Below are 12463 nucleotides of genomic sequence, written 5' to 3'. Positions count from 1 at the left end.
GTTTTGACATATCACCATTTTCAAGATTTCAATTAATGACTCAAAACATAAAAGGGTTGTCCGGCCTCGCTCACTCTATGTGACTGCAGGCTTGTGAATCTTCGCAGCCCGCACACTATGTGATTTGCATAATTCCGGCCACCTTCAGACTAGTCGTGTCCGGCCTCACTCAATACACTTTTATTGAGCAAAGTCTAGTCGGTATGTGACAAATCACATACTTGCAGCCAAGTGCACACCATTCCCGATGCCGGCGTTGGAGAACCCTCAAAATGAGCAGTGCATGAGCTGTGAGGATCCATAAGTCTGAGAACATATAGAGTTACTGCAGACTTGTACCCTAAGGCCGGACAACCTCTTTAAAGGGAATGCCTCTCAAGCAAGCCAGCACTGTCAATCACCAGAGAGGGAAGTGGGATCATGCAAAACCAGTAGGCTTACTGGTTACTGACCAAATACTAATGTGTGAACGCGGCTTTATACGAATTCTCTCCTGGTTGTGGAGCTTACACAGGGTTGATTAGACTGGCAATAATTGTAACAAACACTCAGCTGTGAATAGGGTTAGCTATAAATAATTATTTCTTCTTCTGATAAAAAAAAAAGTTTTGCTGACAGCAAGCAGAGGTATGTTGTTTGCTGAGAATTGAATGTCCCGCAAATTTAAGCAAATCTACCTATTTTGAATTTTAGCAGACTCGCTCATATCTAAACGTTGCCCTTTTTTATGCCCTCCCCCCAAAAAAACTGGGACGAGTGATAAACATAGCGCACCCCTTTTAATTTGTCTTAAAGGGAATCTGTCATCAGATTGTTGCTGTGCAATCTGAGAGCAGCATGATGCAGGGACAGATAGCCTGATTTCAGAGATGTATCACTTATTAGGCCGTGCTCTGTAGTTTCAATACAATCAGCGTTTTATGAGCAGGAGATTACCACTGCAGGACTAGGTGTCACATGCCAGGCAGTCCAGCTAATCTGTGTAAACCCTCCCCCACCACTGATTGGCAGCTTGCTGACAGTGTACACAGGAAGCTACCAATCAGTGTTGTGGGCGAGGTTATGCACAGCTCAGCAGTTTGATCCTTGCTACATCTGTAGCAGTGGTGGAGGTGATGGTCTTCTCCATGACATTCTAAGGGGTTACATGTATTTGATGTTTATGTATGCTATAAGAAGGTGACATTCAATGGGGCTACAGTAAGCTTAGAAAGGGTTAGCTGTAATGCCGGCCCAGTTTCAGAGGGTGAACTGATAGTGGAAAGTCCAGGAAGTGACAGTCAGTCTGTGTGTGGGAGCAGTGTGTGAAGCAGCAGGCTTAGGTCAGAGGCTGCTAGGGACAGCGTGGGCCTAATACTAGGAGCAGTGTGTGAAGCAGCAGGCTTAGGTCAGAGGCTGCTAGGGACAGCGTGGGCCTAATACTAGGAGCAGTGTGTGAAGCAGCAGGCTTAGGTCAGAGGCTGCTAGGGACAGCATGGGCCTAATACTAGGAGCAGTGTGTGAAGCAGCAGGCTTAGGTCAGAGGCTGCTAGGGACAGCGTGGGCCTAATACTAGGAGCAGTGTGTGAAGCAGCAGGCTTAGGTCAGAGGCTGCTAGGGACAGCATGGGCCTAATACTAGGAGCAGTGTGTGAAGCAGCAGGCTTAAGTCAGAGGCTGCTAGGGACAGCGTGGGCCTAATACTAGGAGCAGTGTGTGAAGCAGCAGGCTTAGGTCAGAGGCTGCTAGGGACAGCATGGGCCTAATACTAGGAGCAGTGTGTGAAGCAGCAGGCTTAAGTCAGAGGCTGCTAGGGACAGCGTGGGCCTAATACTAGGAGCAGTGTGTGAAGCAGCAGGCTTAGGTCAGAGGCTGCTAGGGACAGCATGGGCCTAATACTAGGAGCAGTGTGTGAAGCAGCAGGCTTAGGTCAGAGGTTGCTAGGGACAGCGTGGGCCTAATACTAGGAGCAGTGTGTGAAGCAGCAGGTTTAGGTCAGAGGCTGCTAGGGACAGTGTGGGCCTAATACTTGGAGCAGGGGATTGCCGAAAATACCTTTTCATGAGATTCCGTCTGATGGCCTGGGGCAACCTCAAGATGGATGTTGGGGGCCTGGGGCACACTCAGTCAGTGAAGCTACAGAGGAAGATGGACTCAGACTCCATGGGGCGGAAAGTATAGCAATCCGAATATACTGCTAGTGGTGGAGAAGATTCTCTAGGGCTAGAGAAGCCAGGAAGGGGACAATCTACCCATACCGAGACCCAGGGCTAAAGTTGTATCCGGTACCAGTGAGAAAAATGACAACCCGCTGGGCCTTATCCTCTGTACCTGACTGTACAGACTGCCATTCACCAAGTGCAAGTTTGGTCGTTTTTATGAACCTTGTGTCTCCTGGATTAATTCCTGCCTTGGATCCAGAAGAGGGATTCCTGGAGTTAGAAGAGGCCTGCAGCCCTACACCGGGACAGGGACACGAGATGTCTATAGAATGCCCAAGTGCGTGGGAACAGAAGCCCACCTCGCTTGGGCATCTTACACATCTACAGCAGAGAAAACAGGGATTCTATCAAAATGGCCCCAAGCTGCCCAGTAAGTGACACATCGCTGGAATCAGAAGCAACCTGCTTTTAGATTTTTTTTTTTTCAAAATCCTGCTGACAGATTCCTTTTAACATTGTAGAATATTTCTAAATTGTATCTTTTTTTTTAAATGACCCTTAACAGATAATATCACTACGTATGAACTTCTATTGGGTTGTGCGACCAAAGTATTCTGTAACAAGGAATACCCTATGGAGGTCCAGAAGGAGAGCAATGGTCGAATCATAAGGTACGACATCATGTGTAGCCGCGGAACAAGCGTCACGTACAGCCCGATCTTTTCTTCTTTTCTATCTCTCGGTTTGATGAGGCTTCATCCGGGGTTGTCTTGACTGTTCCATGAAGAAATGAAATCATAAGAAACACCGAAATAATATATTTGATGTCATTTGTCATTCTACTGTCAGAAAACTCAATCTCATTTGCTAGATAATGTAATAAATAGATAATCTGCAAGAATTATGTTGTTTTTTTGTCACTTCTTTCATGTTTTTTTTTCAGCGTTTTTTCAGCATTTTTCACCCATTGATATGAATGGGTGGTGAAAAACAAAAACACTGAAAATCCACAGCAAAAACGCAGGTATAGGGTTTTGCTGCGTTTTTTGTGCCAAAGCCTGATTTTGTAGAATAGCACTTATTTTTTTACAGTAAAACTTTATCAGCATACACAAGAGACAAATCTAGCGTGCCAAAAAGACAACAAAAACCGCAAGAAAAAAACAAGCAAAACGCTGATAAAACAGCTAGTGTGAACTTACCCTTACTGCTTCAAAAATGTTATTAAAAAAAAGTTCAAATTGTCTCTTCAGAAGAACCAATTATAATAAAAAGTACAACATTTTTATTACCAAAGTAAAGACAAAAAAAACACAATCAAAATGTAAAATAGTGGGAAACAAATACAAAATAAATAGAATCCAATACTTCACAACATACCGTAATATAAACTAATAGAAAGACCAAGTTTTGAAATAGAATAACTCTCAAAGAAGTGTGAAGAACTATAGAAGCAAAGAGTCAAACAAGTACAAAGATGACCTCCTGTGGGTGATGGTGCCGGCTCCTACGCACTTTTCGGCTATTGCCTTCTTTCAGGGGATGCGGGGGGAGTGAGGATGTAATCCATCCATTACGTCCTATCCTGCGCACCTAAGGGCTAGTTGCACTCTTAATATGACCTACGTGGTCTAATTGATTTATATTGATATTTATTTTAAATGTTTAAGCCTCAGTATCGATGTATTGCGAGCCAGAATGTTGTGGGCAAACTTGCCCTTAAGCAAAATGGTGGCCATGGAAGATGAACACTGGGCATGCTCACGCAAACAGTACCGATTGGTTGGTTCCGAAGAGACGTCACAGACATGCTCAGTGCGGCAGTGACTAAGCTGAATACAGCGTGGGTGACAGAGGTGTCTTTAAAATAGATGTACAGTAAGATTTTTTTCTGTAATGTGACTGCTTTTAGTGCCCCCATATGAAAATGGTATCTTTCTTTTTATGAGCTCACTGGCACTTTTGTTGTGAATTCTGTGGCAGAGCTCCCTCCTGTGGTCACAAGTGGTACTTCGGCTGATTCTCTCTGTGAACTTCCGTTGGTGGAGGGAAGTGGTACTGCGGCTTCTGAGTTTCCTCCCTCAGGTGATGTGGTGAGGTCGTTAGGGGCTGCTCTACTTAACTCCACCTAGTGCTTTGATCCTGGCTTCCTGTCAATGTTCCAGTATTGGACTTGTTTTCCTCCTGGATCGTTCCTGTGGCCTGCTGCTCTGCATAGATAAGTTTTCCTTTGCTATTTTGTTTGCTTTTCTTCTGTCCAGCTTATCTATTTGTTTGCTGGAAGCTCTGGGACGCAGAGGGTGTACCTCCGTGCCGTTAGTTCGGTACGGAGGGTCTTTTTGCCCCCTTTGCATGGTTTTTAGGGTTTTGTGTTGACCGCAAAGTTACCTTTCCTATCCTCGCTCTGTTCAGAAAGTCGGGCCTCACTTTGCTAAATCTATTTCATCTCTACGTTTGTCTTTTCATCTTAACTCACAGTCATTATATGTGGGGGGCTGCCTTTTCCTTTGGGGTATTTCTCTGAGGCAAGGTAGGCTTATTTTCTATCTTCAGGCTAGCTAGTTTCTCAGGCTGTGCCGAGTTGCATAGGTAGCGTTAGGCGCAATCCACGGCTGCCTCTAGTGTTGTTGGTGAGGATCAGGGATTGCGGTCAACAGAGTTCCCACGTCTCAGAGCTCGTTCTATGTTTTTGGATTATTGTCAGATCATTGTATGTGCTCTGACCTCTATGTTCACTGTGGTACTGAATTGCCTAATCATAACACACTTTATTACACTGCTGCACTTTAGAAACAGATGAATATCAACTGGATGACAAGTAGCACTGAAAACAAGCGGTGTGGCTGTTTAAAGATGCAGAATAAGGAGGCACTTGAAGAAAAATGGGCTGCATGGTCGAGTTGCCAGAAGAAAGCCATTACTGTACAAATGCCGCAAATTATCTCACCTACAATACGCAAAACAACACGGAGACAAGCCTCAAAACTTCTGGAACAAGGTAACTTGGAGTGAGGAGACCGAAACTGAACTTTTAGCCACAACCATAACCGTTACATTTGGAGAAAGGTCAGCAAGGCTTATGATGAAAGGAACACCATTCCTACAGTAAAGCACGGAGGTGGATCACTGATGTTTTGGGGATGTGTGAGCTACAAAGGCACAGGAGACTTAGTCAGAGATGAAGGAAAGATGAATGCAGAACATTATCAGCAAATACTGGAGACATTTCATTGATCTCAAGTGTGCAGTTCATGCTAGACAGCTCAGGAATTTACAGGAACTGGAGGCTTTTTGCCAAGAAGAGTGGGCAGCTTTACCATCTGAGAAAATAAAGGACCTCATCCACAACTACCACAAAAGATTTCAAGCTGGCGTTGATGTTAGAGGGGGCAATACACGGCATTAAGAAATGGGGTATGTGAACTTTTGATCAGGGTCATTTGGATGTTTTGGATTCTCATCATGATTTAAAAAGAGAAAACACAGTAGTGCGACAATAAATGGCTTCACCCAACCACTAACCATGAGTGGAGGAAAAGTTTTGGTGTTATCATTCATATTCTCTGAAAGCAAAGGCCAAGAAAGCAAAAATTCTGCTGGGGTATGTAAACTTTTGAGCACAACTGTATATAGATAGATATTGGATAGATAGATAGATAGATAGATAGATAGATAGATAGATAGATAGATAGATAGATAGATAGATAGATAGATAGATAACAGACATAGTTAATAGATAGATAATAGATAGAGAGATAGATAGATAATAGGTAGAGATATAACAGATAGATAATGGATAATAGATTGATTGAAAGATAATAGATAGATAATAAACAGATAGATAATAGATAATAGGTAGAGAGATAACAGATAGATATGCAGCGCCCCAGGTGTTATGAACAGGTGATTCAGAACCACAATGGACCTAGTGGTTAAGAGCACACAAAGTGACCTGAAAGTTACTAACATAGGACGAGCTCTGAGACGTGGGAACTCTGCTGACCGCAATCCCTAATCCTATCATACCACACTAGAGGTAGCCGTGGATTGCGCCTAACGCTCCCTATGCAACTCGGCACAGCCTGAGAAACTAACTAGCCCTGAAGATAGAAAAATAAGCCTACCTTGCCTCAGAGAAATTCCCCAAAGGAAAAGGCAGCCCCCCACATATAATGACTGAGTTAAGATGAAAATACAAACACAGAGATGAAATAGATTTTAGCAAAGTGAGGCCCGACTTACTGAATAGACCGAGGATAGGAAAGATAGCTTTGCGGTCAGCACAAAAACCTACAAACAACCACGCAGAGGGGGCAAAAAGACCCTCCGCACCGACTAACGGTACGGAGGTGCTCCCTCTGCGTCTCAGAGCTTCCAGCAAGCAAGAAAAACCAATATAGCAAGCTGGACAGAAAATATAGCAAACAAAAGTAACACAAGCAGAACTTAGCTTATGCAGGGCAGACAGGCCACAAGAACGATCCAGGAGAGAGCCAGACCAATACTGGAACATTGACTGGAGGCCAGGAACAAAGAACTAGGTGGAGTTAAATAGAGCAGCACCTAACGACTTAACCTCGTCACCTGAGGAAGGAAACTCAGAAGCCGCAGCCCCACTCACATCCACCAGCGGAAGCTCATAGACAGAACCAGCCGAAGTACCACTCATGACCACAGGAGGGCGCTTGACCACAGAATTCACAACACCCAGGGTCCTGGTTGTTGCAGTAATGTTGTTCTTCCACCAGGGGGAGTGGTGTTACGTCTGAAGGCAATAAAGGAGATCACCTTTCCAGGTATCACAAACCACACAACACACTTCACACTCCAGGCTGCCAAGGGAAGCCATGCTTCTATCTATTAGGGCACTCCTCACAACTAGGTAAAACTGGTAGTCTGGATAGGAAGTAGGGAGAACCTGACTGGAGTGAGAGGGAGCCAGCAGATGCAGACTGTGGTCTGCGGAGGACGAGGGTCCACAGAGTTGCGCCTGCCCCACGTGCGGCAGCATCCTAAGAAAGAGACATCAGAAGGGAATTGTCTTGTAGTGAGTGAGAAACGAAGTCATAGTAAAAGGAGAGGAAACCAGAAGGAGTTCTGCCCTGTAAAAGGCTGCCTCCTTTCTGAGGCGCAGAAGCCGGTAGCCAGAACACCGAGGGAGTAAGGATCCCTACGCTTTACTTCAGAGACTGGCAGGACAGTTAATTCCACGTTGGCTGCCCGACTTTATACCCAGGAGGCACGGTAGCAACTTGTGGGGGCCGGGGCGTGATTGAGTCCCTGTAAAAAGCCTCAGGCCATCAGTCATACAGGTTTGTCCTATCCTATCCATCAGGGGGACAGAGAGAAAGAGACATTACATCTACAATAGTTGTGAGGACCTCACCGAGAAGCTCAGCAGGGAGGGACTACAACACCTAGGCGCTAGAGGAAAGCTACTGATTTCCACCCCAAACGAGTGGTTAAAAAATTGTAGAACACAATGCAACAAAAGGTTTTCAGGGTTATTCCCCCAAAAAAACAAGTTCTTCCCTATCAATGGAATAGGGGATAACTTGCTGATCACTGAGGATTGTTGAGAATCTGACTGCTCGTATCGCCAACGATCCAAAGATCAGTACTCTGGAATCTTGACAACACGACTCTACGTCTCCAGATTTCATAGAGCATTGGTTCTCATGCGCTCGACTTTTTAAAATTCATTATCAATGGGACTGATGCAGAAAGCCGAGGGCTGTCCTCCGATATTCCTGCTGGGCCCAATACTCCATGCAGAATGGGGCAGAAGAGCCCTGTTCTCAGGATTCCGTAGCCCCGATATTGGGATCACTAACGATTCCTTAGCAATCAAGTTATCCCCTATTTCATGGAAAGTAAATAACTTGTTTTTTTTGGAAATAACCCTTAAAAACCTTTGTGTTCCACACTTTTTACCACTCCTTTGGGGTGTTATACTCTTCACATTTGTCATCGGTGGATACATTGCCGCATACATTTATTTATCATACTTGCCAACTTTTTTATGCTTTCTACAGAAAAAAATAATTTTTAAAAAATCGTTGGGAAAAAAAATATGTAAAAATAAAAAAAATACATGAACAGCATAGTGGATTTTTCATTGAAATGAATAGAAAGAGCATTTTAAGAGAATTTGATGTTTTTTGGGGGGTGTTTTTGGCTATACGAATAACATACAGGTCCTTCTCAAAAAATTAGCATATAGTGTTAAATTTCATTATTTACCATAATGTAATGATTACAATTAAACTTTCATATATTATAGATGCATTATCCACCAACTGAAATTTGTCAGGTCTTTTATTGTTTTAATACTGATGATTTTGGCATACAACTCCTGATAACCCAAAAAACCTGTCTCAATAAATTAGCATATCAAGAAAAGGTTCTCTAAACGACCTATTACCCTAATCTTCTGAATCAACTAATTAACTCTAAACACATGCAAAAGATACCTGAGGCTTTTATAAACTCCCTGCCTGGTTCATTACTCAAAACTCCCATCATGGGTAAGACTAGCGACCTGACAGATGTCAAGAAGGCCATCATTGACACCCTCAAGCAAGAGGGTAAGACCCAGAAAGAAATTTCTCAACAAATAGGCTGTTCCCAGAGTGCTGTATCAAGGCACCTCAATGGTAAGTTTGTTGGAAGGAAACAATGTGGCAGAAAACGCTGTACAACGAGAAGAGGAGACCGGACCCTGAGGAAGATTGTGGAGAAGGAGCGATTCCAGACCTTGGGGAACCTGAGGAAGCAGTGGACTGAGTCTGGTGTGGAAACATCCAGAGCCACCGTGCACAGGCGTGTGCAGGAAATGGGCTACAGGTGCCGCATTCCCCAGGTAAAGCCACTTTTGAACCATAAACAGCGGCAGAGGCGCCTGACCTGGGCTACAGAGAAGCAGCACTGGACTGTTGCTAAGTGGTCCCAAGTACTTTTTTCTGATGAAAGCAAATTTTGCATGTCATTCGGAAATCAAGGTGCCAGAGTCTGGAGGAAGACTGGGGAGAAGGAAATGCCAAAATGCCTGAAGTCCAGTGTCAAGTACCCACAGTCAGTGATGGTGTGGGGTGCCATGTCAGCTGATGGTGTTGGTCCACTGTGTTTCATCAAGGGCAGGGTCAATGCAGCTAGCTATCAGGAGATTTTGGAGCACTTCATGCTTCCATCGGCTGAAATGCTTTATGGAGATGAAGATTTCATTTTTCAGCACGACCTGGCACCTGCTCACAGTGCCAAAACCACTGGTAAATGGTTTACTGACCATGGTATTACTGTGCTCAATTGGCCTGCCAACTCTCCTGACCTGAACCCCATAGAGAATCTGTGGGATATTGTAAAGAGAAAGTTGAGAGACGCAAGACCCAACACTCTGGATGAGCTTAAGGCCGCTATTGAAGCATCCTGGGCCTCCATAACATCTCAGCAGTGTCACAGGCTGATTGCCTCCATGCCACGCCGCATTGAAGCAGTCATTTCTGCCAAAGGATTCCCGACCAAGTATTGAGTGCATAACTGAACATTATTATTTGATGGTTTTTTTGTTTGTTATTAAAAAACACTTTTATTTGATTGGATGGGTGAAATATGCTAATTTATTGAGACAGGTTTTTTGGGTTATCAGGAGTTGTATGCCAAAATCATCAGTATTAAAACAATAAAGGACCTGACAAATTTCAGTTGGTGGATAATGAATCTATAATATATGAAAGTTTAATTGTAATCATTACATTATGGTAAATAATGAAATTTAACACTATATGCTAATTTTTTGAGAAGGACCTGTAGAAGGCTGGGGAAAAAAACTTGAGTGGTGTCCAGAAATTTTAGGAGCTTGCAACTTAACAGAAGGAAAAACTTAATGTAAAAAAAGAGAACATTACCTTTGACGAGAATTAAAGGGCCAAACTATTACCTCGCTATACATTCCGGTAGGAAGCATCCTGTCCACCAAACCCAGCGTTATCCGTCATCAGTCCGCCAGATAATGCAACATGATTATCACGCAGCTTTATTTTTGCTGTTTTTTTTACAATATTTTTTATATTAAAAATAACTAAGAGAATAAGTGATGGAAAAATAAAAAAATTATAATTTATATCTATAAATTAAGGCAAAAAAAAAAAGAAAAAATTACAATTAGTAGTAATTATCCTGACGAAGACAAACAAACCAAGAAGATAAAGCGCTGCCCGCAGACTTTCTGCCCTGTTTACAAAGAACGAGCCAGGTGCTCGGCAAGTGTCTGCGGCACATAATTGCAGGTTAATTACGGCTTTGTATATTTCCATTTCTGATGTAATATTAGAAGGTTCTTTATTTTGCAAACATCACACAGTGGATAAGATGTAGAGTATATTAGGTTGAGCTGACTTTAGGGACTAATATTGGGTTAGACGGCCATTTTAGGCAAGCCTTTGCACAGTAGCAGCAGCAATGCATGCTGGAATTGAGAGAAATGATGTTCCAATACCTATAGCGCTGGTAGAATGATGATATAAAGGGCCAGACCATTAAAAAAAAGTGGATGACAAGTTACAGATCATGAGAATCGGGGCAGTTCCTGGACATATTACACTTGTATGGGCATCTAAAGTAGTAATAACCTGTGTTGGTGGATGAGGGCAGCAAGACCAACCTTGTTTACAGCATTTTAAAAGCTTGTTTGGAAAAAGAAAAACTGAAGAGGACCATAGGGATAGAAAACGTTCGTCCAAGTTCTAGGCAACAAAGCTAAAAAAAAAGGGGGTGAGAACTAGAAATGTATGGTAAACTTTCCTCTAGTCCTCCTCTTCTTCTCAAAACCGCACCTTATTGCCATTTCTAAGGGCCTTAAGCCAAAAAAGAGGTACAAACTAGAAATGCATAGTTGTCTATAAGTCAACTTTCCTGTACTCCTCACCTTCTTCTCCAAAGCGTACTCTATTGCCATTTCTAAGGATATTAAGCCAAAAAAGGACTGCAAACTAGAAATGCATAGTAGTCTATAGGTTAACTTTCCTCTACTACTCGCCTTCTTCTCCAAACCGCACCCTATTGACATTTCTAAGGGCATTAAACCCAAAAAAAGAGGTACGAACTAGAAATGCATGGCAGTCTATAGGTAAACATTACTCTACTCCTTGCCTTCTTCTCCAAACCTCACCCTATTGCCATTTTCAAGGGCATTAAGCCAAAAAAAGGGGTGCAAACTAGAAATGTGTGGTAGTCTATAGGTAAACTTTCCTCTACTACTCGCCTTCTTCTCCAAACCGCACCCTATTGACATAGTTAAGGATGTTAAGCCAAAAAGGGGTGCAAACTAGAAACGCATGGTAGTCTATAGGTAAACAATTCCTCCACTCCTCGCCTTCTTCTCCAAACCTCACCCAATTGCCATTTCTAAGGGCATTAAACCACCCAAAAAAGAGGTACGATATAGAAATGCATGGTAGTCTATAGGTACATTTTCCTCTACTATTCGCCTTCTTCTCCAAACCGCACCCTATTGCCATTTCTAAGGGCATTAATCCAAAAAAGGGGTGCAAACTAGAAATGTATGGCAATCTATAAGTAAACTTTCCTCTACTACTCGCCTTCTTCTCCAAACAGCACCATATTGACATTTCTAAAGATATTAAGCCAAAAAAGCGGTGCAAACTAGAAATGCATGGTAGTCTGTAGGTAAACAATTCCTCCACTCCTCGCCTTCTTCTCCAAACCGCACCCTATTGCCATTTCTAAGGACATTTAAAGGTTTTTTCTGCGTAGAAATTCTTCCTTGGATTAACCATTGATTACGCAGATATTTGCACTGTGCAGATGAAGGCGTATGCTAACAAGGTTGGCATTGTGCATGTGTGTCGCAGAAGAACGTTGCAAGGATTTTACGCTACATCGTTTCCCGTAATGATCAATGCCCTACAAAATGTTAATTACATGGAGGAAGTTCAATTACTGTAACTAATCGGTTAATCCGCCAGCAATTGCTCATCTCCTAGGACTCTATTGTCTCTTCTCTGGACCCATGGTGCTGAGGTGTGCCCACATGCCCGGCCAGAGACTGGCACAGAGAACCAACAGTCCTCTCCCAAAAAGCAGAAGTTTCCGCAATTCAGCGGAATGGAAATTCTGATAGTGGTGAAATTAACGTTCCGTAGTAATCATTAATTAGGGGACAAGTTACAGTTTGTCTGGGCTATTGATTAGTTACCTAAGACATTGCCAGCAGGTGAAACCTTGAGGGGAATTTCAGAAGCGCCACTTTCATAAGCCTGGGTTTAAATTTTACAGCTCAGCCATTTTTTCTACATCTGGGTGGCA

Source organism: Ranitomeya imitator, chromosome 10 (genome assembly GCF_032444005.1).
Source record: "Ranitomeya imitator isolate aRanImi1 chromosome 10, aRanImi1.pri, whole genome shotgun sequence".
In the NCBI taxonomy this organism is placed as follows: domain Eukaryota; kingdom Metazoa; phylum Chordata; class Amphibia; order Anura; family Dendrobatidae; genus Ranitomeya; species Ranitomeya imitator.
Note: the sequence above shows the minus strand (reverse complement) of the source record.